The sequence below is a fragment of the Dioscorea cayenensis genome, chromosome 21, assembly GCF_009730915.1.
Source record: "Dioscorea cayenensis subsp. rotundata cultivar TDr96_F1 chromosome 21, TDr96_F1_v2_PseudoChromosome.rev07_lg8_w22 25.fasta, whole genome shotgun sequence".
In the NCBI taxonomy this organism is placed as follows: Eukaryota; Viridiplantae; Streptophyta; class Magnoliopsida; order Dioscoreales; family Dioscoreaceae; genus Dioscorea; species Dioscorea cayenensis.
In genome coordinates, this window is record NC_052491.1 from 2,942,994 (window position 1) to 2,964,055 (window position 21,062).

The following is a 21,062-nucleotide window of genomic DNA, read 5'->3' on the forward strand; positions in this document are numbered from 1 at the left end:
AGATGCGATATGGCCGCCTGAGTCGTCATTTTTGGATTTTTTAGGCTCGGCCATGCATTTTTCACGCCCCGTGGATCCACACAGGCGTACGGAAATTCCACACGACCGTGTGTATTTCTGCAACATTACTTAATTAACTAGTTTGATCAATTTTCTTTGAAGTTTTGTAGATTATGCACCTTGGTCTAAGAAGCAAGATGCGATATGGCCGCCTAAGTCCGAGGGCATGAGATTTGCTATCCCCATGCACTAGGTGCATTTTGAGCATTTGTTGAGACTTCGGTTCGGATAGACTCGATTCCTGGGCATGAGCATATTGAGAGATCTACAGCAGGGCGATGAGTCCATAGATGAGGTCGATGATCTCGTATTAGTGGGAGGTTGGAGGCAGTTATTGTCGACTAGGGAGCCAGCCATTCGTGAGCTTACACTTGAGGACTTATCGTCATTCAAGATCGATAGATCTTTTGCATGATTCGACAGTCTTGACGCTATTCAGTTCAGAGCATTTGGACATCACCATAGCATGAGCATTACTCAGTTTTCAGTTCGGCTTGGCTTATACGAGTAGGCATTTACAGACACTGAGGAGTATTCCCAGTTACAGACAGATTACCCTGGATCTCTGACCCCGTAGAGAGCTTACAGAGCATTGTGTGGTCAAGGTTAGTATGAGCCGGGGGTGACCAAGGCCACGTGCCTTTCCTGACCTATATACTGATATTTACATGCCATTCTAAGTAGGTCTGTGAATGGCCGTGGTGATAGCACTTGTGTCCTGAGCCAGCAGGAGCTTTTGTACCTGTATTCGATGGTTCAGCACATACCAATTCATCTAGGGCACATCATCATAGAGTAAATCGGACATCAGGTGCAGTATTCTAGATTGGGAGGGATCTTCTCGGGCCCCTACATTACAAGACTAGTTTTGGGCATGGGTCTCTTGGACGAGATTCGCAGGGTTGAGAAGACGAGTATACCTACTCCCCTAAGCCTGGAGATAATGAGATTGATGGATATGGTCCAAGGGTTCAGACGTGAGGTTATGGCTCGGTTCTACCAGCTCTAGAGATAGCTGAGGAGGAGGGTGATGATGGCAAGGCTTCGCAGCCTGTTCCTGAGCCTCTGCTGACATAGATGAAGACCGATGCACCTCTAGTGGCAGAGGACCCACTCACAGTACGAATGATCACTTTGAGTGGCTCGAGAATGTTGTGGGGGTGATACGGATAGAGGTCATTGAGGTCTGAGCAGAGATTGCTGTAGTCTGGGCTGCGCAAGCCGCAAAGTATACAGAGTTCATGGTACGTTTTGACACGTTACAGCAGATTTCAGAGCGAGACGTCACCTCGTCATTTGTCTTGAGGCCGAGGACTCCTTATAAGTGATAAACGTCTAAAAGTACGTATTCTGCATGTATTTGTTTTGTATGATTCTTTATATTTATTTGTTGAATCGATGCCCTTTTGGTTTAAATTGTGTTATTTTTACATTTCAGGCCCATTTGAAGCCTTGGGGCCTCGGCGACGCGATTGGGGATGAATTCAGCAACAAAGTGGCATCACTGTAGCAGTCACTGTAGCAGTCACTGTAGCTCATCGCAGGCTTCTCAGCAGAATACTGAAATTCCCGAGGGGTCGGCATACGGCCGGTATACAGACCCATTTACCAATCGGGATATGGGCATATATAAGGCTTGTTAGGGCATCAATTAAGGGACTTTTGGCCACCACTCTCCACCATCATCCTCTAGAGCTTCAAGGCTGCGGGAGAAGGCAGATCTGAGGGGCAAATCGAAGAGAGAAGAAGGTTACACTCAAGGAAAATGATCTAGGAGCTCGCCGGCGCAGATCCGATGAGTTCTCATCACCACCTTCTAGTCTTCATCTTAGGGGAGTTTGTTATGAGCTTTTCTTTGTATCTCTTATCTTCTACACTTGCTCCTTTGTTGATGACGAACTAGACTCCCAAGGTCACCTTGCATTCGGTGAACCTTGGGATGAACTTGCTTGTATAGATGCTTTGATTTACATTTATGGCATTTGTGTGGTTTCTGATCCTTGCTTGGTGCTCTTTGATGTGTTGTTTTGCATGAGAACTTTGTGATTCAACTTCTAGATTGTATTTGGTGTGTGACCATCACCCTTATACTAGACACACCTTGCTTGGAAGGGATACATGTATGAATACACCATGACCATTGGGTATTTCATACCCCTCCAACCATTAGGGCTGTACCTAGGTTGAGTTTCGGCACTAATTTGAGATTCCCCTAATTGTAATGCGGTCGTAGGAGGATTTGGTCGGAAGAGATTCCGAGCCAATACTCTTATTGGATTAGGGATTACTGCCGTGACCATCGGGGTGATCTATTTTTGGATGTCTCTTGGTCCAACCACCGTTGCCTTTGTAATTCTAGCATCCATCTAGCTTTAGTAGTCCCGAGGGGATCCTCGCCCGGGGACCTCGCACTTCCATTGTTACTTGCTTCCTTAGTATGTTTATATGGTGAGCCTTAGTCCTTTTGTTTATAGTTTTCTCTTTGTTATTTTCCTTATCTTGTTTTAGTCCTATATTTGGTAGACTAGATAGTGTCATCTAGGGGGGAGTAATAGCAGCTCTTGGGACCTAGGGAATACGACCCCTGTGTCACGCACAGGGTATTACTTGATGACCCGTGCACTTGCGGACTTCAATCAAGTTTTTGGCGCTGTTGCCGAGGAATCCAAGAATGCTAGGAAATCCTTTAGCGCACTGCTCTAGTTATTTATCTTTGTCGTTGTGAATATTTGTCTTTATATGTGTCATTTACCATTTTGTGCATATTTACTTATTTTGTTTCTTTCGTGTTTTCTGTGATAGCTTATTTTTGTTAGTTTTATCTATTTACACAGGGCCATGGACTTTGAAAGAAAACTGCTTGGCACTAAAATGTATGCACTTGAGAGAGAAATGGAAGAATTAGATTCCAAGAGAGCACGCCAAAGTGATCCAGCCCTGGATTTTCAAGGAAAATTATTGGGTGCTAAAATGTATGCACTTGAGAGAGAAATGGAAGAATTAGATGCCAAGAGAGCATGCCAAAATGATACGGCCCTGGATTTTCAAGAAAAGCTCTTGGCCTCGAAAATCTATGCACTTGAGCAACAAATACGCATGAGCACCGCGAATTCCTATGCACTTGAAGAATGGTTGAAAAAATTTTTGGCCATGAGAGCAACCCCAACCTACCCACAACAATTGGGTCCATATCAACCCCAAGTTTGTCAATTTCAGCCACAACAACAACCAAAAAGAAATTTTACCACTGATGATATTCTAGCAAGGTTTATGATCGGCACAGAGCTACGTTTTACGGATAATGAAAAGAAACTTGATGAGCTTGTTACAGTACTAAAGAGTGTTCAAACGTCGATCCATGCACTTGAGAACCAAGTCAGGCAACTTGTTAAGGCAAATTCGTAGCCTTCTTCAAGTAGCCCATTGAGCAACATCGAAAATAGCCCAAGTGAAACCTTGAAGGTTGTTAATTTTAGTGGTGAGAAACAAGTAGTGTTGGTGGCTAAAGAAAGCCTAAGTGTCATGGAAGTTGGGGTAAAGCAAGACTGTGTGGATAGTTTCATGGACATGGAAACATGTGAGAAAGTGGAAGAAGCTCAATCGACTACAATTGAAGAAACCACTTTCCTCAATATTGACCTTTCCATCAATTTACCCATTTTGGTCAAGTGCAAAAACAAAATTTCGGGAATTGTATTTGAAGATGTGGAAAGGAAGCTAAGATCATCATTGAACCCACCAATGCCGGGCTTGGACAATTCCCAACCAAAGATTTTTCCTTGGCGGCCCAAGCAAATGTTATGGGCACTTGATGTTCATCACACTATGGTTGAGAAAAATATTGTGGATAGGATGATAAAGCCAACAATTGATCCACCTATGCAAAGATTGACAAGTTCTCAACCAAACTTGTTCCCTTGGAGACCCAAACAACATTTATGGGTAGTTCAAGGTATTTTAAAATGGGTTGAGGAAGCAAATGCGGGTAGGAGATTGACACCTTCCAAGGACCCGCCAATGCCGAGCTTAAACAACTCCCGGCCCAAGCTTTTTCCTTGGAGGCCAAAAGGTGACTCATGCTTGACCTCCAAATTTGCATCATCCCGGAGGGTAAGTTTCATATTTCTTGGTAGTTCTTATGCAACCTCAAGCCGGGATGAACACACTATTTTCAAGCCTCCCTAGGTAAGAAAGAGGTACGTCGAGCTAATGACGTTAAACAAGCGCTTCTTGGGAGGCAACCCAAGTTCCTTACATTTCTTGTAGTCTTTTTCTCATTTGTGTTGTTTTGCTTAACTTGTGTTTTTAGTGTGGTTTGGCTTTAGTTGTGTTTTCATCATTTTTCTTAGTTCATTAGCCTTTGTATTATTTTGTTTGCCATGTGATCTTTGATTAATTCTTGTTCTTGATGCATTCTTGTTGATGTTTTAAGTGTTTATTCGATGTTTCCGGCTTTGATTTTCAAGGTTTGATCCATAAGCCAAGTGTGCGAAATGTGCAAAGTGTGGAGAAAAGTTATTGTGTGTCAGGAAAATCCCGAGGACCATCCTTGCGGCCTCAAGGATGCCCCTCGGGACTCATCCAGAGAGTCTTGAGGACCATCCTTGCCGCCGCAAGGATGCCCCTCAAGACTACCCGAGTGAGGGCATTATATGTGGGGTTTTGAGACTGCTACTATTCATTCTTATTCCCCATTCTTCTAACCGTTTCTCCCTCATTTCTCCACCGTTTTCCTTCATTTTTTTTGCTCTAGTTTGCTCTTCTCATCCTCTTTTCCATTTTAGTAACAAAAATTTAGAGTTTGAGCAAGTTTTTTGTACGGATCCAACCATTTAATCCACCCATCTTACTCTAGGGCAAGGGTTTGACCTCTCACTCAACCCTTGAGTTCTTCTTGTTCTTGTGGGTGAAATCTCTTGGATTTTTGTTGGTTTGTGAATGTTTAATGATTATAAAAGTGTTTTTCTTGATTTTTAAAATTTTTGGCTACTTTTACAAGCAAAGTTCTTGCAAAATATTTCCGAAATCACTGTAGCACTGGCATTTTCTTGATTTTCTTCATTCTTTTGATGCCCACTTTGCTTGTAACTTGTTTGGTTGATCTCCACTTTGTTTTTACATGATGGCTATCATGAGATTAGCTTCCAAGAGAGCTGGGGGGGATGGTTCTCTTCCTCCCTTCCTTACCCGGTGATAAATGACTAGTATTGGGCCTCCATTGCTACCGACTCAAGGACAAAGACATTTGGCTCACATCACATGGACATTTCTCTATTTCTATTTTTTTTATTTCTATGTTTTGATTGCTTTTTGTGCTGTTAGTTGTTTGTCATGTTTGTGTTGTTGGGTGTGTGAATAGATGCCTTGAGGTGATGTTCTTTTCTACCTTGCAGGGTGGAATTAGGACATCAAGCACACTTTCTTGCTCCATCATCTACCATGATCTTTGGTGGTCACCTTGATCTCATGGACTTCAAGACTCATGCTTTGAGACTCGGGGAAGTTCACGAAACCCTCTTACTATGTTTTTATTGTCTATCTTGTTGCATTCTACTGATTAGGCACATTGAGGGCAATGTGCATCTTTAAGTGGGGGGTGGAGTTCTGTGAACTTTGAAAATATTTGCAATTACATGCTTGATTACCTATGATAGCTATGATTTTATTGTTAAGGACTTCCTAGCTTGGTAGAATGATAGTTGTGAGTTGTACTTTATTTGTGCTTGAATGTAGTTCCGTATCATCTCTAGTGCACCTATATACATGTTCATGAGCACTTCTACATTGTACACTCCAACCTACCCATCATTTTGACTTGGGCATTAATTTATTAAATTCTATCTTCAATGCACTTTTAAGAGCTTTTGTGTTCCTTTATTGTTTCTCTACCTTAAAAGTGTACTATTGTAGCAAGTCTTTACAAGGGACATGAGATACAGTTTGTACATGTGATTGAGTCTATGGCAGTATTCCTCTGCTAGTATAGCATGAATGCGTCTATGTAGACTATTTTCGAGTATGTTGGTTGGCTCTTGTGCCTAATCAGCATGTGCATCCTTCAGAAAGATTGTAAAAATTTGTGCGACTACGTTAGTCGGACTCGAGAAAAAAGTGTGTATGCTTGTATATATGTGTGAAAGAAATAAAGTATCTCTTTTGTTCCCTTGAAGCTTGCTGCATAGTCATTTGAAAGTTAGAGTTTTATCTAGGAATCAGAGGACTCTTAATTGAGTATTGAGGGTGCCTTTAGCATCTTAATGCCATTATCATTATGTGTGGGGCGAATAGGCATCTTGGGGCAATCCAGGGTGTTGAGGACAAGGTGGGGGTTATCACACACTCATAGGGGCACTTTAGATAAGGTAGAACTATTAATACTTCACTATTCATTGAACAGCTCACTCCTTGATTTCTGTCCAGTCGTGCTTGTGGAGTCCTTTACTTTGAGCTTGAGGTCACACTTTTAGCCGTTTATCTTCTTTCCCTTTGTTCTTCATGTTTGTTTGCTTGGGGACAAGCAAACGCTTAGGTGTAGGGATGTATGATAAACGTCTAAAAGTACGTATTCTGCATGTATTTGTTTTGTATGATTCTTTATATTTATTTGTTGAATCGATTCCCTTTTGGTTTAAATTGTGTTATTTTTACATTTCAGGCCCATTTGAAGCCTTGGGGCCTCGGCGACGCGATTGGGGATGAATTCAGCAACAAAGCGGCGTTTCCGGTCCGGGATCATTGTAGCACATCGCGGGCTTCTCAGCAGAAAACTGAAATTCCCGAGGGGTCGGCATACGGCCGGTATATTGACCCGTTTACCGATCAGGATCTGGGCATATATAAGGCTTGTTAGGGCATCAATTAAGGGACTTTTGGCCACCACTCTCCACCATCATCCTCTAGAGCTTCAAGGCTGCGGGAGAAGGTAGATCTGAGGGGCAAATCGAAGGGAGAAGAAGGTTACACTCAAGGAAAATGATCTAGGAGCTCGCCGGCGCGGATCCGACGAGTTCTCATCACCACCTTCTAGTCTTCATCTTAGGGGAGTTTGTTATGAGCTTTTCTTTGTATCTCTTATCTTCTACACTTGCTCCTTTGTTGATGACGAACTAGACTCCCAAGGTCACCGGGCATCCGGTAAACCTTGGGATGAACTTGCTTGTATAGATGCTTTGATTTACATTTATGGCATTTGTGTGGTTTGTGATCCTTGCTTGGTGCTCTTTGATGTGTTGTTTTGCATGAGAACTTTGTGATTCAACTTCTAGGTTGTATTTGGTTCGTGACCATCGCCCTTATACTAGACACACCTTGCTTGGAAGGGATACATGTATGAATACACCATGACCATTGGGTATTTCATACCCCTCCAACCATTAGGGCTGTACCTAGGTTGAGTTTCGGCCCTAATTTGAGATTCCACTAATTGTAATGCGATCGTAGGAGGATTTGGTCAGAAGAGATTCCGAGCCAATACTCTTATTGGATTAGGGATTACCGCCGTGACCATCGGGGTGATCTATTTTTGGATGTCTCTTGGTCCAACCACCGTTGCCTTTGTAATTCTAGCATCCATCTAGCTTTAGTAGTCCCGAGGGGATCCTCGCCCGGGGACCTCGCACTTCCATTGTTACTTGCTTCCTTAGTATGTTTATGTGGTGAGCCTTAGTCCTTGTGTTTATAGTTTTCTCTTTGTTATTTTCCTTATCTTGTTTTAGTCCTATATTTGGTAGACTAGACAGTGTCATCTAGGAGGGAGTAATAGCAGCTCTTGGAACCTAGGGAATACGACCCCTGTGTCACGCACAGTGTATTACTTGACGACCCGTGCACTTGCGGACTTCAATCAATAAGTATCTAAATGTAGGCATTTTCATATATATATCGTATTCACTTTGCATGTATTTTATGAGGTTTGATGTCCGTTTTGCGCTTAATCATTTACTATTTGCTTTGTAGGGCATAAGGAAGCCATTGAGAACAAGAATATATCATTTAGGCGAAAAGGCAAGAAAACAGGAATTTCATACCACCCCCCATACTACCTAGTATGGGGGCCGTATACACTATAGCAACAGAATGATTTGGAATTGTCTGGCCAGATTTCCATACTACCCAGTATATGGGGCCGTATGCATCCCGTATGAAACACGAATCTAGGTTTTTGAGTGCTATCAGACCCCCATATGACCCCTATATGGCCCGTAAGTCGTGGGGGGTATAAATACTGACTTTTAGGGCAGAACAAAGGGCTTTTTGCTGGGCTTATTTTGGGAGACCATTTGAGAGGCTTTGGGGGACCTTGGGAAGGAAAAGAAGGACAAGGAAGCTAGGAGATCATTCAAGGCCAAGGTCCAAGACTCTCAAGGCAAGAAGGCAACATCATTCAAAGAGAGATCTACCACGATTTGAAGGAAGGAGACCCGTGGCTAGAGGAAGCATCATTCGGCATTCCTTTGGTGGGGGAAGTGTCATTCAACATATATTCTACCTCCTCCTCCACCATTTCATCTGGGGAGTGTCACTTATGCTTTTCTTTTGTGTTTCACTTGATTGTATTGCTTGTTGTGGGATGATGACACACTAGACCCTCAAGGCCACCGGGTGTTGATGAACCTTGGGGGGTTTTATTATGTATTTTGGATGATTACTTGTTAATTCCATGCTTGGGTAATTTTGAGATTTAATCCATTATTTTCATGCTAAGTGCTATACTAAGGAGAAATCCGTAGCTCTTTTAAAAGTGATGCATATAGATGTGACTTGCTCGCATGTATTAGATCATGAATGGATTAGAAAGGGATACTTTTATCATCCATGTAGGTTTAAGCCAAAGAAGAGTAGGCTTACTCCTAAGTGAGATTTCCTCGTACTTAATGCAATCGTAGGAATGTGGATTTGGAAGAAATTCCTATCTATGTTCATATGGGATTAGGGTTCAATCGCCGAGAAATTGGGGTTGTTCTAATCTTGGAATCTCATGTTCCATCTTACCCTTGCATATTTTATTCATTATCCATGTTTCATGATAACCCCTCAAGAAGATCCGCATCCATAGGCCTTTGCATTGCATTGAGTTTCTTGCTTGCTTATTTCTTGTTCTCTCTAATTTGTTGATAATCTTGTTTTAGTTATAATTGCACCTATTAGAGTAAATTCCCTCACTTGAGATCTTAGGCTACATAATAGCTCGAGAAGGAGTAATAGGAAATCCTTAACCCCGTGGAATACGTTCCTCGTGTCTTCACATGAGGTATTACTTGGCGATCCCGTACACTTACGGGGAAGCAATCAAGTTTTTGGTGCCGTTGCCCAGGAACGTTTAAGGAATTTTAGGAAACTATTACATTATTACCCTAGCCATTCAATTCTTCACTCATTTGTTATTGTTATTTTTCTTTTACTTTGATCTTAACCTTCTATCATCTTTCTTGGTTTTGCAAGGTACTATGCATGACATATTCAAATCCATCGACCTTGATTACGCTGGATAGTGAGATTGAAAGAACTTTACATCAGAGATTGAGAGAAGTTGGTGAAGGGTCGGGTACACAGAACATTGAAATTGAGGATAAAGAGTCTTTAATCATGGCCGAAGAGTGACGCACTCTATCTGAGTATGAAAGACTCCAATTCACAGATGATGAGTTTAGTGTTCAAGCACCATCCATGGCATGCAACAACTTTGAAATTAAAGCAAGTATAATCAGCATGGTCCAGAGCTCGGTTCAATTCAATGGTCATGCAATTGAAGATGCACATGACCACCTTTCCTGGTTCCTCCAAATTTGCTCTACATTCAAGATTAATGGGGTGTCGGACGATGCTATCCATTTGAGACTATTTCCATTCAGTTTGAGAGAAGGAGCTTATCATTGGCTTACATCATTGTCTCCGGGGTCTATTAAAAAATAGAAGGATATGGTTGAGAAGTTCCTTGGGAGATACTTTCCGCCAAGCAAAGCAGCGAAGTTGAGGCAAGAAATTTTAGCCTTTAAACAAGGGGAGTCCGAAACATTGTTTGAAGCCTATGAGAGATTCAAGGACCTCCTTAGAAGGTGCCCCCATCATGGTTTTGCCTCATGGATGCGAATACAAATCATTTACAATCGGTTGAATTATGCTACTCGCCAACTTATTGATGCCGCAGCTGGTGGTTCCCATAGCAACAAGTATCCCGATGAGGCCGAGCAATTACATGAGTCTATGGTGAGCAATGAATCACATTGGGCCTCAAGAGGATATTCACAAAAGACTACTGGGCTTTAAGAAGTGAGTAGCAATGATGCCTTGGCCGCAAAGGTTACCTCGAAAGCTTGATCTTCTTATGGCCAGTAGTTCGAGGCCAGAATCAGTGTTGAGTTGTAGTACTTGCGGTGGTGAGCATGGTGCAACACAATGTCCTATTACTAGCTCCTCTGTTGCTTCCATTAAGAATGTCGACTATATTGGGGGCAACGAAAACAAGGAAACCCGTATAGCTCAACTTACAATCCAGGGTGGAAGAACCACCCAAATTTTCATGGAACCAAGGCCAACATCAAAGAGGTGCACCACCTCAAGGATCTCAATTTCAACAACCGGCCTCTGAGAAGAAATTTACTACTGAAGATGTCCTTGCCAAGTTCTTGCTCAGTACTAATGACAGGTTCAATAGCCTAACTAGTATCATGGACGCACAATTTGCAAGGTGAATGCTCAGCTCACTTAGCACGCCGAACAGTTCAGTGAGATAGGTTCAGTCTTGAGAAACCTCCAAGCTTCGGTAAAGTCACTTGAGCATCGAGTAGGGAAACTCATGAAGGTAAATTCTGAACGTCCTCTAGGGTGTCTTCCAAGTAACACGGAAGACAATCCAGGGAGCACTTGAAGGCCATTGCTCTTAGAAGCGGGAGGTAGGTGGAGACAAGTGTCGAAGTTGACCCAAGTGTCAAGAAAAGTGTGGTAGCCTTCAGGGAAGACCCCAAGCTAGTTGAAGAAAGTAGTGAAGGCAAAAATCAGGGAAGAAATGTCACGCCCCGTCTTGTGGGTCCCACTCATGACATACCGCCACGATAACCCAAGGGAGGTCCAACACTAACTCACCCCTAGATCACCGTAAGGCTAACCTGTTTCCTGTACAAAACCACTATAACAATTATAAACATTCTAGCAATCCAATATACCCAAATGCTCCTACACAACCCATCACTTTAATTTAAATCATGACAACAACCATTCACTTAGAGAGTATACATCTCATACACAACATAAAGCTAACCAACCTATATAAAAGTATCAAAGAAGAAAGATACATATTAATATTAGGGTTGGTAATATCCTAGTGGATCCATCAACTACATGCCAAAATATATAAGCTTCATACACAGCTTAAGAAAATACAACTACTCTGCCAAGCACTTCACGCTTCTATCCCGCTGCTGTGCTGTCACCTGGGGGAGGGAAAATGAAGAGGGGATGAGTAACTAGGTTACTCAGTGAGTGGCTAAACATGGAGCTATATCCCATACATAATATATTAAAGTAAAAGGTAAAAAAAAATATTTCAATATACTTTGACTGTCAAGTATAAATTAAGATATAAAATTTACAACAATGAAATGCTCGATAAAACTATTTTAAATCATCACAAAATCCATATGAGTAAGAAATCCAAGTTTATACTTTGGCTTAGTAACTCATAATTCAAAAATGTATAAATCATCGATGAAAATAAACAAGTATATTTTTAAATAGCCTCGAAAACCCTCCCTCGCTAACCGTGGCGCGGTTAGGGTCGAGAACCACCAAGATGCACATATCTTGGCGTTGGCATCGGGAAGTTCGTGTGGTGACTCCGAACAACCCAACTATATCCAAGTCAGGGCTCTAGCGCTCCCACAGAAATGGCATAACCGGTTTGACGAGTATTCCATGCCACCTCTATACAGGTCGGCCCATGGAAACCATCCACACTCTTCATCGCGACAAAGTCATCGTCACCATCAAAACCACCCCGTCAAGAACATGAAGGCCGTAGCCCACCATTTCCATGGATATGTTCAAGACCCCACGGGTGTTTGCATAGCAAAAATCCCAAGATTTATAGCAACATAAAAAAGTGTCCTTATTCAGGGACTATATTTACAATTCATGAACAAGAGTCATCAATACGGATAAATATCATTCCGGCCCTTAGGCTTAATATACATACCAAAAGGAAAGCAAAAAGTCTAACCATAAGATCACAAATATTCACAAATAATAGTCTCATCCCAAGAGTGAATGACTTGTTCAAAAATAATTCCAATAAAACCAATTTCATCAAGAATATCATACAAAACCTTCTTTGAAAATATAGTTCAAATGTATCATCATCACAATGAAATCATTTTGGTTCGCATAAGCTTTTATGAACATCCCAACAAGAACATCAAGTCCCGTGAAAACACAAAACTTGAAATCATATATTATAAAATATAGGGTTTTCTAGATCACAAATAATATATTGAATCTTTCCAATAATCATGGAAAAAGCCAAAGTATAGTTCATCATAATTTCCAAAAATCACACTCGAAAAAATATTTCAAGAGTTTTATTGGCAACAAGGAGTTTATCCTTCGAAATAAGCAAATTTAGTATTATAAGCATGCATGATTTATAGTCCATAATTTAGTAAATCCCACTCACAAACTTGGCGAGCTAACACCCTCCAAGGTTACTTGTCTATAATCTCTTTTCCTTTGCTTGAAGCTTCTCCTCCTAGAAGCCGTTAAACAACCAACAAAAGCAAGATTCAACAACAATTCTACAACCAATTAAAAAGAAGGAAAATGTGCTTAAAATAGGAGTAAATTGCTTCTATAGTTTTCTAAGCACTCTAATAAGAAGATATAACAAGAATGAAACCTTTAAAATCCTCAAAATCAACAAAAAGAACAAAAGGACTTAACTTTGTTCGGTGCTACAGTAACCCGAACCTAGAAGTTGAAAGATCTCTCTCATTCTCATTGAATCTTTGATTTTACAACTCTAAAATGATTCTAAACTTTGAATCCATGGAAAATACAAGATTTTACACCATATAATGAAAATAAACTCACAAGGAAAGAGAGGAGAAAAGATGAAGAAGAAAGAAAGAATCAAACTCACCGATTCCTCTCTAAACCCTAATCGAACTCTTCTTGATGGAAGGAGATGAAATCTCCACTTCTTCCTTTGTTTTTGGGGATCAAAATGAGTGTTTTGAAGATAAGGAATGAAGGAAATGGGAGGAGGATGAAGAAGAAGAGAAAAAGATCTCAAGAAGGCTCTAGAATCTCCAAGAAACCATATATATATGCCATGGCTCACGGGCTGCCTTGCGGGCGCAAGGGAGGCCGTGAGACCATTTTTCTCGAAACCCCTCACGGGCTCCATGCGCCCGCATGGAGGCCGTGAGGCTCACAGCCCAGCCCAAAAACAGCCCAAAAATTGAGTATTTTTCCTGAAATCCTCACGGGCTTCCATGCGCCCGCATGGAGGCCGTGAGGCTTTCAGGTGAGCTCTTTTTAAGTGTTCTCCTCCACCTTAACCTCCCAAAAACCTTAACTAAGGTCCTAACACAAAAGAACACTCAAAATACTTAAACAACAAGTTAAACTCAAGAGGCAAAACATAAGCAAAGTAAAGAAAAGTCAGACTCCCACAAGAAATGACAAGCCGCAACAACAAGGACCGTCAAAATCATCTGAGTACAAGTCTCCAATCCCTTATCCGACCAGATTGAAGCATGACAAGGATGTTCACTTTAGAAAATTCATCAACATCTTCAAACAACTCCACTTGAACATGCCGATAGTTCAAGCATTTACTCAAATGCTGAAATATGCCAAGTTTTAAAAAGAGCTCCTCATGAATAAGAGAAAGTTGGAGGAAGAAGGCACGGTTGCACTTATGGGGAATTGTTTTGCTATTTTAGAAAAGAAACTCCCATAAAAGTTGAAAGATCCGGGAAGCTTCATTATCCCGTGTATGCTTGAAGGTGGAGTCCAAGAAAATGCTCTAGCGGACTCGGTGGCTAGCATAAACGTTATACCCTACACCATGTATTTGAAACTTGGCTTGGATGAGTTAAGGCCCATGAGGATGACCTTACAACTGGTGGATCGATCAACACGAAAACCTCGTGGGATTGTTGAAGATGTGATTGTCCGAGTGGACAAATTTGTTTTTCCTATGGATTTTGTCATCATGGACATCGATGAGGATGTAGAGATACCACTGATTCTTGGCTGACCATTCCTTAGCACCTCAGGTGCTCTAATTAATTTATAAGGAGGGAAATTAACGTTAAGAGTCGGAGAAGAGGAAATGGTGTACACTTTGCCGGCTGTTATGAAACATTTCTTAGATCATGATGACACACTTTACTTCATTGATGAAACTGATAGGTTAATTTCTGATTGTGTGCAGGAGGTACTCTCGATAAACCCTTTGGATGAGTATTTGGGAGAGTTGGAGAGTGAAGAACAGGAAGAACCTCACTACCATCCTCAGATTCGTAACTTAAAGCAACCAAAAGAGAAGGTAACCAGTACCAATGCTAAGGAAAAAGAGAAAAAAGAATCATTTATAAAGAAAGTATGGAGGGAGATTCATGGGAGACAAAAGAAAGAGATCAAGCTTCATCATTACTTTTGAATAAGTTCATGCTCTCACACTTGGCACATTGCTCTTGTCATTCTAATTGTGGTGTATTTGAGCAACTTCTTGAGAAAACTCATGTTAACGTGTTAATTCATGTGCTAGATCATCATTTTATTCATTTCATTCATTTTTGGAGAAGTCCTTGACCTTGCCATACCATTTGTACATCATTTAAAGCAGGTTTTCAAAGTTTCAAGCGAGTTTTAAGGTCCTACGGCCATACTGGGACGTATGGGGGTCATCTGAGATGAACACAGAGTAAAACAGAGCCTCTGTGGCATCCCAGAGAGAAGCCAAATGGCCCATAGGGCCCCCCATATAGGGCCATGTGGGGGCCGTCTAGGGCCGGCCTCTCTCTCTCTCCCCCTCTTATATCTCTCTCTTTTCTCTCTCCTCCATTCTCTCTTCTCTCTCATTTTCCACCAAATTTCTCTCTTCTTTCTCCCTCATTTCTTGGCCAAATCTTCTCATTTTTCTCCTAAAACTCCTCTCAATCCATTGGAAACATCGATCTAGTGATTTTCTCCGAGTTTAAAGCTTGTTTTCTCAAGATTTCGTCGGTATACTTTTTCAATGCCCTAGTTTTATCTTTTTCATTTCTTGGGCATTCTTGGAGATTTTGGGTGGGATTTCTTTAGTATTTTGCTTGGTTTGGATGTTGTGAATGTCATGGATGAATTTTCATTCAAATTTATGTAAGAAAATTACAATTCTATGAATATATGGGAAACTCTTGATGTTTGAATAGTGACCATAAGACCCCCATACGGCCATATGACCTCAAAAATTCAATTTTTCATTGGTTTCCTCTATCTTTTGCATTTTATTTTGGTTTATCTTGTATCCCTATGAGATTGAACAAGGTTTGTCTTCATTATAGGGATGCCTAACACTAAGAGGCTCGCCTCCAAACGCCCAAGAACCACCGGACCCTCGTCTACACCCGGTGAACCCGTCTTCAAGTTTTCCCATCATCGTGAAAGATATGATAAGTTGAAGACAAAACCATTTGGGACATTGTGCTACCTTGATTGGGGTGATTGTGGAGAACCTCGGGATAGTAAATCAAGTAAAGGAATGGTTATCACATAATTGTTAGGACAAGCTTTTTGCCATAAATGAGCCAACCTTTCACCAATTAACCTTGGAGGTTTTGAGTACATTCGAGGCACGACAAGATGGACACTCCATGTGGGATAGGAAGTGTATCACCATTCGCTTTCAAGCTTTTGGGAAAAAGCGTACTATGCACCACTTGGACTTTGCTAGGGCATTGAGGGAATTTGGTGAGCTTTCCTAGTTTTAATGGAGGTTGGATGAGACATGTACTATGGACTTTGCTAGGGCATTGAGGGAATTTGGGAAAAAGCGTACTATGTACCACACCTTTTGTCGAGTCATACCTCACGACAAACACAAGATGAACCGGGGAAGTTTCGTTTTCACCCTCTATTATTTGCATTGCTTCTTTTTACATGTTCTTCATGATTAGTGTACATTGAGGGCAATGCACAACACTAAGTGTGGGGATGGGTGTATTTCAAGTATTAGTACCATTTGTTACATGCTAGTGTTACCTATGATGGCTTTGTTCATTCTTGCAAGATTCTTTTAGCTTGGATTAATGATTGATGTGAGTTACTTGTTTTATGCTTTATTAAATCTTGTTTTACCCCTAGTATTGTCATGTGCACTGAATTTTTTGTCGATGCCCTGGGAATAGCCAACGTGACTACTTTAAGTCTCTTGTATGCATAACACACTACTTTGAGTACTTGGCCTTAGAACACTAAGTTCTATCCTTCAATGGACTCTTAAGAACTTCTAAGTCTTGTTGAGCTAATCCTAGTTTTGTGTCATGTGGAGTACTTTAAAGATGTGATCTAGGGTGAATGTGAAAAAAAAATGAAATGAATGAAAAAAAGAAAAGAAAAAGAGAAAAAGAAAAACAAAATGAGTCTATGTCAGTATTCCTCTGCTACTGAAGCATGAATGCGTCTATGTAGACTATAATCGAGTAGTTGGGAGGCTCTTGTGCCTAACCAGCATGTGCACTCTCCTGAAAAAGATTTCAAAATGATGTTGGTGCAGTCTACGTTAGTCAGACTCGAAAAAAAAGGAGAAATGAATGATGAAATGAAAATTAAAACCCTAGTGATCTTTTTGAGTACCTACCAAAGGTTTTAAGATGAAAGTAGATTTAGTTTCAAGCTATAGAATTAGAAGGATCTTACTTGGCCATTGAAGTAGCACTTAATAGTTTAAGGCTTAGTATTCTTTGTAAGTGGAGTTATTAGCATCTAGAGCTGTACTGATTGAAGGCCTCAGGCTAGACCAGATCAGGGCAAATGAGATATAGGATTCACTTACATGGCACAGACATATAAGGGGTGAGACAGGATATTTTTATTATGCTTATTAACTATAACTCAACATCTATGTATCATTGTCCATTGCTTTTGGAGTCTTATGTTTGCTTGAAGCCAGAGTTAATGCATTTAGACATTTTTCAGTCTCTTTGTTTTTCATGAGTTGATTGCTTGGGGAGAAGCAACGCTTAAGTGTGGGGATATTTGATAAGTGTCTAATGTAGGCGTTTTTCATATATATATATATATATATCGTATTCACTTTGCATGTATTTTGTGAGGTTTGATGCCTGTTTTGCGCTTAATCATTTACTATTTGCTTTGTAGGGCATAAGGAAGCAATGGAGAACAAGAAGATATCATTTGGGTGAAAAGACAAGAAAACAAGAATTTCATACCACCCCCCATACTACCCAGTATGGGGGCCATATGCATTGTCGCAGCGGAATGATTTTGAGTTTTCTGCCCAGATTTCCATAAAACCCAGTATACAGGGTTGTATGCCCCCCCGTATGAAACGTGAATCTATGGTTTTTGAGTGCTATCTGACCCGCATACGACCCCTATACGGCCTGTATGTCGTGGAGGGTATAAATACTGACTTTTAGGGCAGAACAAAGGGCTTTTTGCTGGGCTTATTTTGGGAGACCACTTGAGAGGCTTTGGGGGACTTGGGAAGGAGAAGAAGGCAAAAGGAAGCTAGGAGATCATTCCAGGCCAAGGTCCAAGACTCTCAAGGCAAGAAGGCAACATCATTCAAGAGGAGATCTACCACGATTTGAAGGAAGGAAACCCGCGGCTAGAGGAAGCGTCATTCGGCATTCCTTTGGCGGGGGAAGTGTCATTCGGCATTGATAAGTGCTTGTGCGATATGAATGCGAAGCGTTCATTCCTTATGTTGAGCATTACTTTCCTCAATTTTCTACATTAATATGTGTGTTTTTATGTTACATTTACGCAGGTAGGGTTATGAGGCCGAGTATGAAGAAAATGGGCCAATGTGGATCATAATGCACCTATTTTGGAGGAAATCTTGTTAAGGTTCAAACGTGAAGACATAGGTCAGGTGTGAGATGCTAGAGTGTGTGTCAACCTCCTCGCATTCGAGTGAGCACATCTATTTGGAGGGGGACAAAGGCAGTCACGCTCGAGCATTCCGACTTATGCATATAAGAACAAGAGCCCCACCAACATGTACATCATTGAAGAAGCAAGTGATTCACGACGTGAACGTGTGCCCGTTTGCGTTACCCTGATGAAAGTATGGAATTGGGAAGTTAATCAGGTCGAAGACTGTAGAAATTACTGCAGCAACACTGTTCACAGCCGGCCGAGAAATCAGAGAAACAGAGAATCCACACGGGCGTGTGGAAATTATCCACGCCCGTGTGGAAATTCCGCACGGGCGCGTGTATCGTCCACGCCTGTGGAGTTGCCCGATTCCAGCCCTATTTAAAGCCGATTCAGCCCCGATTTTGTTATTCTTTTCTCCATCTTTTCCCCAACTTGTGAGAGAGCTTTGGCTAGGGTTTCGAGGGGTATTAGCCAAGGTTTTAGAGAGGTTCTACGGCTTCGACATCGTGATTCCATTAGGAAGAAAGTTGGTAGAGGAGCTTCCATCGAGGCGTATCCTATATCGGACGAAGGAATCCTTGGACGACGAGCAGAGGACTTTCCACAAGACCATCGACACGACCATCGAGGGGGTTTCTTTATGGATTCATTACTTTTACATTCGATTTCTTTGATTGTACTAAGCTCCATGGAGAGCTAAACCCCTAGTGGGTACTTGGATGATTGTGAACCCTAGGATGTATTCGTTTCATTGAACTTCTTTATTATGCTTTCAATAAATTGATGTTTATTGTGAGTTCCAACCTTGAATGCTTGATTGTATGAACATTTCCCCTAGAGTGACACTAGGGTTGAGAGTTCTTGTTGGTAACCTTGTGAGTGAGTGACACACCACTAGCGTTAAACAAAGCTAGGTTGGAGAGGGTTGAGAGGATGAGTCGAGAGGTACAGGAGCGTCCCCTTTCCCCTCCGACGTGATAGATTCTACCTCCGTTCCTCGAGTTCTTTGCGGCCATAATGGAGTGAATGGTCTAAGGGATGAATCTCCGCTGGGGCCTAGTTGCGCGTGCAATGGAGTAAAGCGTTGAGAGGATCTTAGTATCTAGGGCTTAATTGTGGCTAGGGACCTTCCACCTGGACCAAAGGGGTAGGTCTATATTTAGGAAGAGATTTATCACTTGGAATCCCTAGTTCTCATTGCAACTCTATGCGAGTGCGAGGTGTTGAGATTGTTCGATTTCTCCTCCGAGACATGTATAGAGTTAGGCATAGTTGACCTTAGATTTGGGACTATGTATGTAAGGATTTCCACAACTCACCATTGCATTGATTAGGAAGCATAATAGAGAGTTCTTCCACTTGAAGCGATCATCCTAGGTGAAGTATTATCCGAGTACCCCATTCTTTATCGATTGCCTTACCCTCTTCTTACTTTTGCTCTTTCACTTGTTGTTTTTATTGTTGAGAATTGAATCAATTTCACACTTATCACTATTGATATTCCACATAGCTAAGAATCAAATTAAGTATTTTCACTCCCTACTCCCTGTGGATTCGACCCCGCTCACCCGGGATTATTACTTCGACAAGCCCTTGCACTTGCGGGATATAAGCAAGGGGATCTTGTCAGGCATATATTCTACCTCCTCCTCCACCATTTCATCTAAGGAGCGTCACTTATGCTTTTCTTTTGTGTTTCACTTGATTGTATTGCTTGTTGTGAGATGATGACACGCTAGACCCTCAAGGCCACTGGGTGTTGGTGAACCTTGGGGTTTTTATCATGTATTTTGGATGATTACTTGTTATTTCCATGCTTGGGTAGTTTTGAGATTTAATCCATTGTTTTCATGCTAAATGCTACACTAAGGAGAAATCCATAGCTCTTTTATGAGTGATACATGTAGATGTGACTTGCTCGCTTGTATTAGATGATGAATGAATTAGAAGGGGATACTTGTATCATCACGCCGAGAAATCGGTTGTTTGGTAGCCCTCCATGTAGGTTTAATCCGAAGAAGAGTAGGCTTACTCCTAAGTGAGATTTCCTCGTACTTAATGCAATCGTTGGAATGTGGATTTGGAAGAAATTCCTATCTATGTTCGTATGGTATTAGGGTTCAATCGCCGAGAAATTGGGGTTGTTCTAATCTTGGAATCTCATAGTCCATCTTACCCTTGCATCTTTTATTCATCATCCATGTTTCATGATAACCCCTCAAGGGGATCCGCATCCATAGGCCTTTGCATTACATTGAGTTTCTTGCTTGCTTATTGCTTGTTCTCTCTAATTTGTTGATAATCTTGCTTAGTTTTAATTGCACCTAGTAGAGTAAATTCCCTCACTTAAGATCTTAGGCTAGATAATAGGTTGAGAAGGAGTAATAGGAGATCCTTAGCCCCGTGGAATACGATCCTCGTGTCTTCACACGAGGTATTACTTGGCGATCCCATACACTTTCGGGGAAGCAATCAACTCCTCAAACCCCTCCGGCATCACCATCACTACCTCCACCAGCACCCTTCGATCTAGCACCAACAGCAGTAGCTGAGCCAGAGCGCTACACCAACACTTGATTTATTTTCTTTTGTTTTTATTACTTTTTGCATTTTATTTTGGACTTGTATATTCAGAAAGGACTTTCCATCTGAGTTTATTTTTGTTTTGTTACCTCGAGTTGTATTCATTGCATCATCATTTATATATACTCGAGCTATTTTGTTTTTATTGAGCTTTATAGAACTCCCTTGTATATACATGCAGATGGTCTTGTCATCATGGAAATTGAGAACTCGTCATGGACACGACCAATGGTGTTTCCGCACTTGGCCGTGTGTGCTTCACAGCCCATTGGAACATCACTCCCAAGGATTTAGCTCCATCAAATGCAACA

The 21,062-nt window shown here is 41.4% G+C and overlaps 1 long non-coding RNA gene and 1 other non-coding gene across 2 annotated transcripts; both read right to left on the reverse strand.

Annotated features, from left to right (window-relative positions):
* Positions 1 to 10,026: 10,026 nt before the first annotated feature.
* On the reverse strand, positions 10,027 to 10,133 carry LOC120252608. Its single transcript, XR_005534065.1, has one exon. It is a non-coding gene; the product is annotated as a small nucleolar RNA R71 (small nucleolar RNA).
* A 1,261-nt stretch (positions 10,134 to 11,394) lies between these two features.
* LOC120252501 lies at positions 11,395 to 13,328 on the reverse strand. Its single transcript, XR_005534003.1, has 3 exons — positions 13,190 to 13,328; positions 12,728 to 12,799; positions 11,395 to 11,489 (listed from the first exon to the last, which is right to left on the reverse strand). It is a non-coding gene; the product is annotated as an uncharacterized LOC120252501 (long non-coding RNA).
* Positions 13,329 to 21,062: the final 7,734 nt, after the last annotated feature.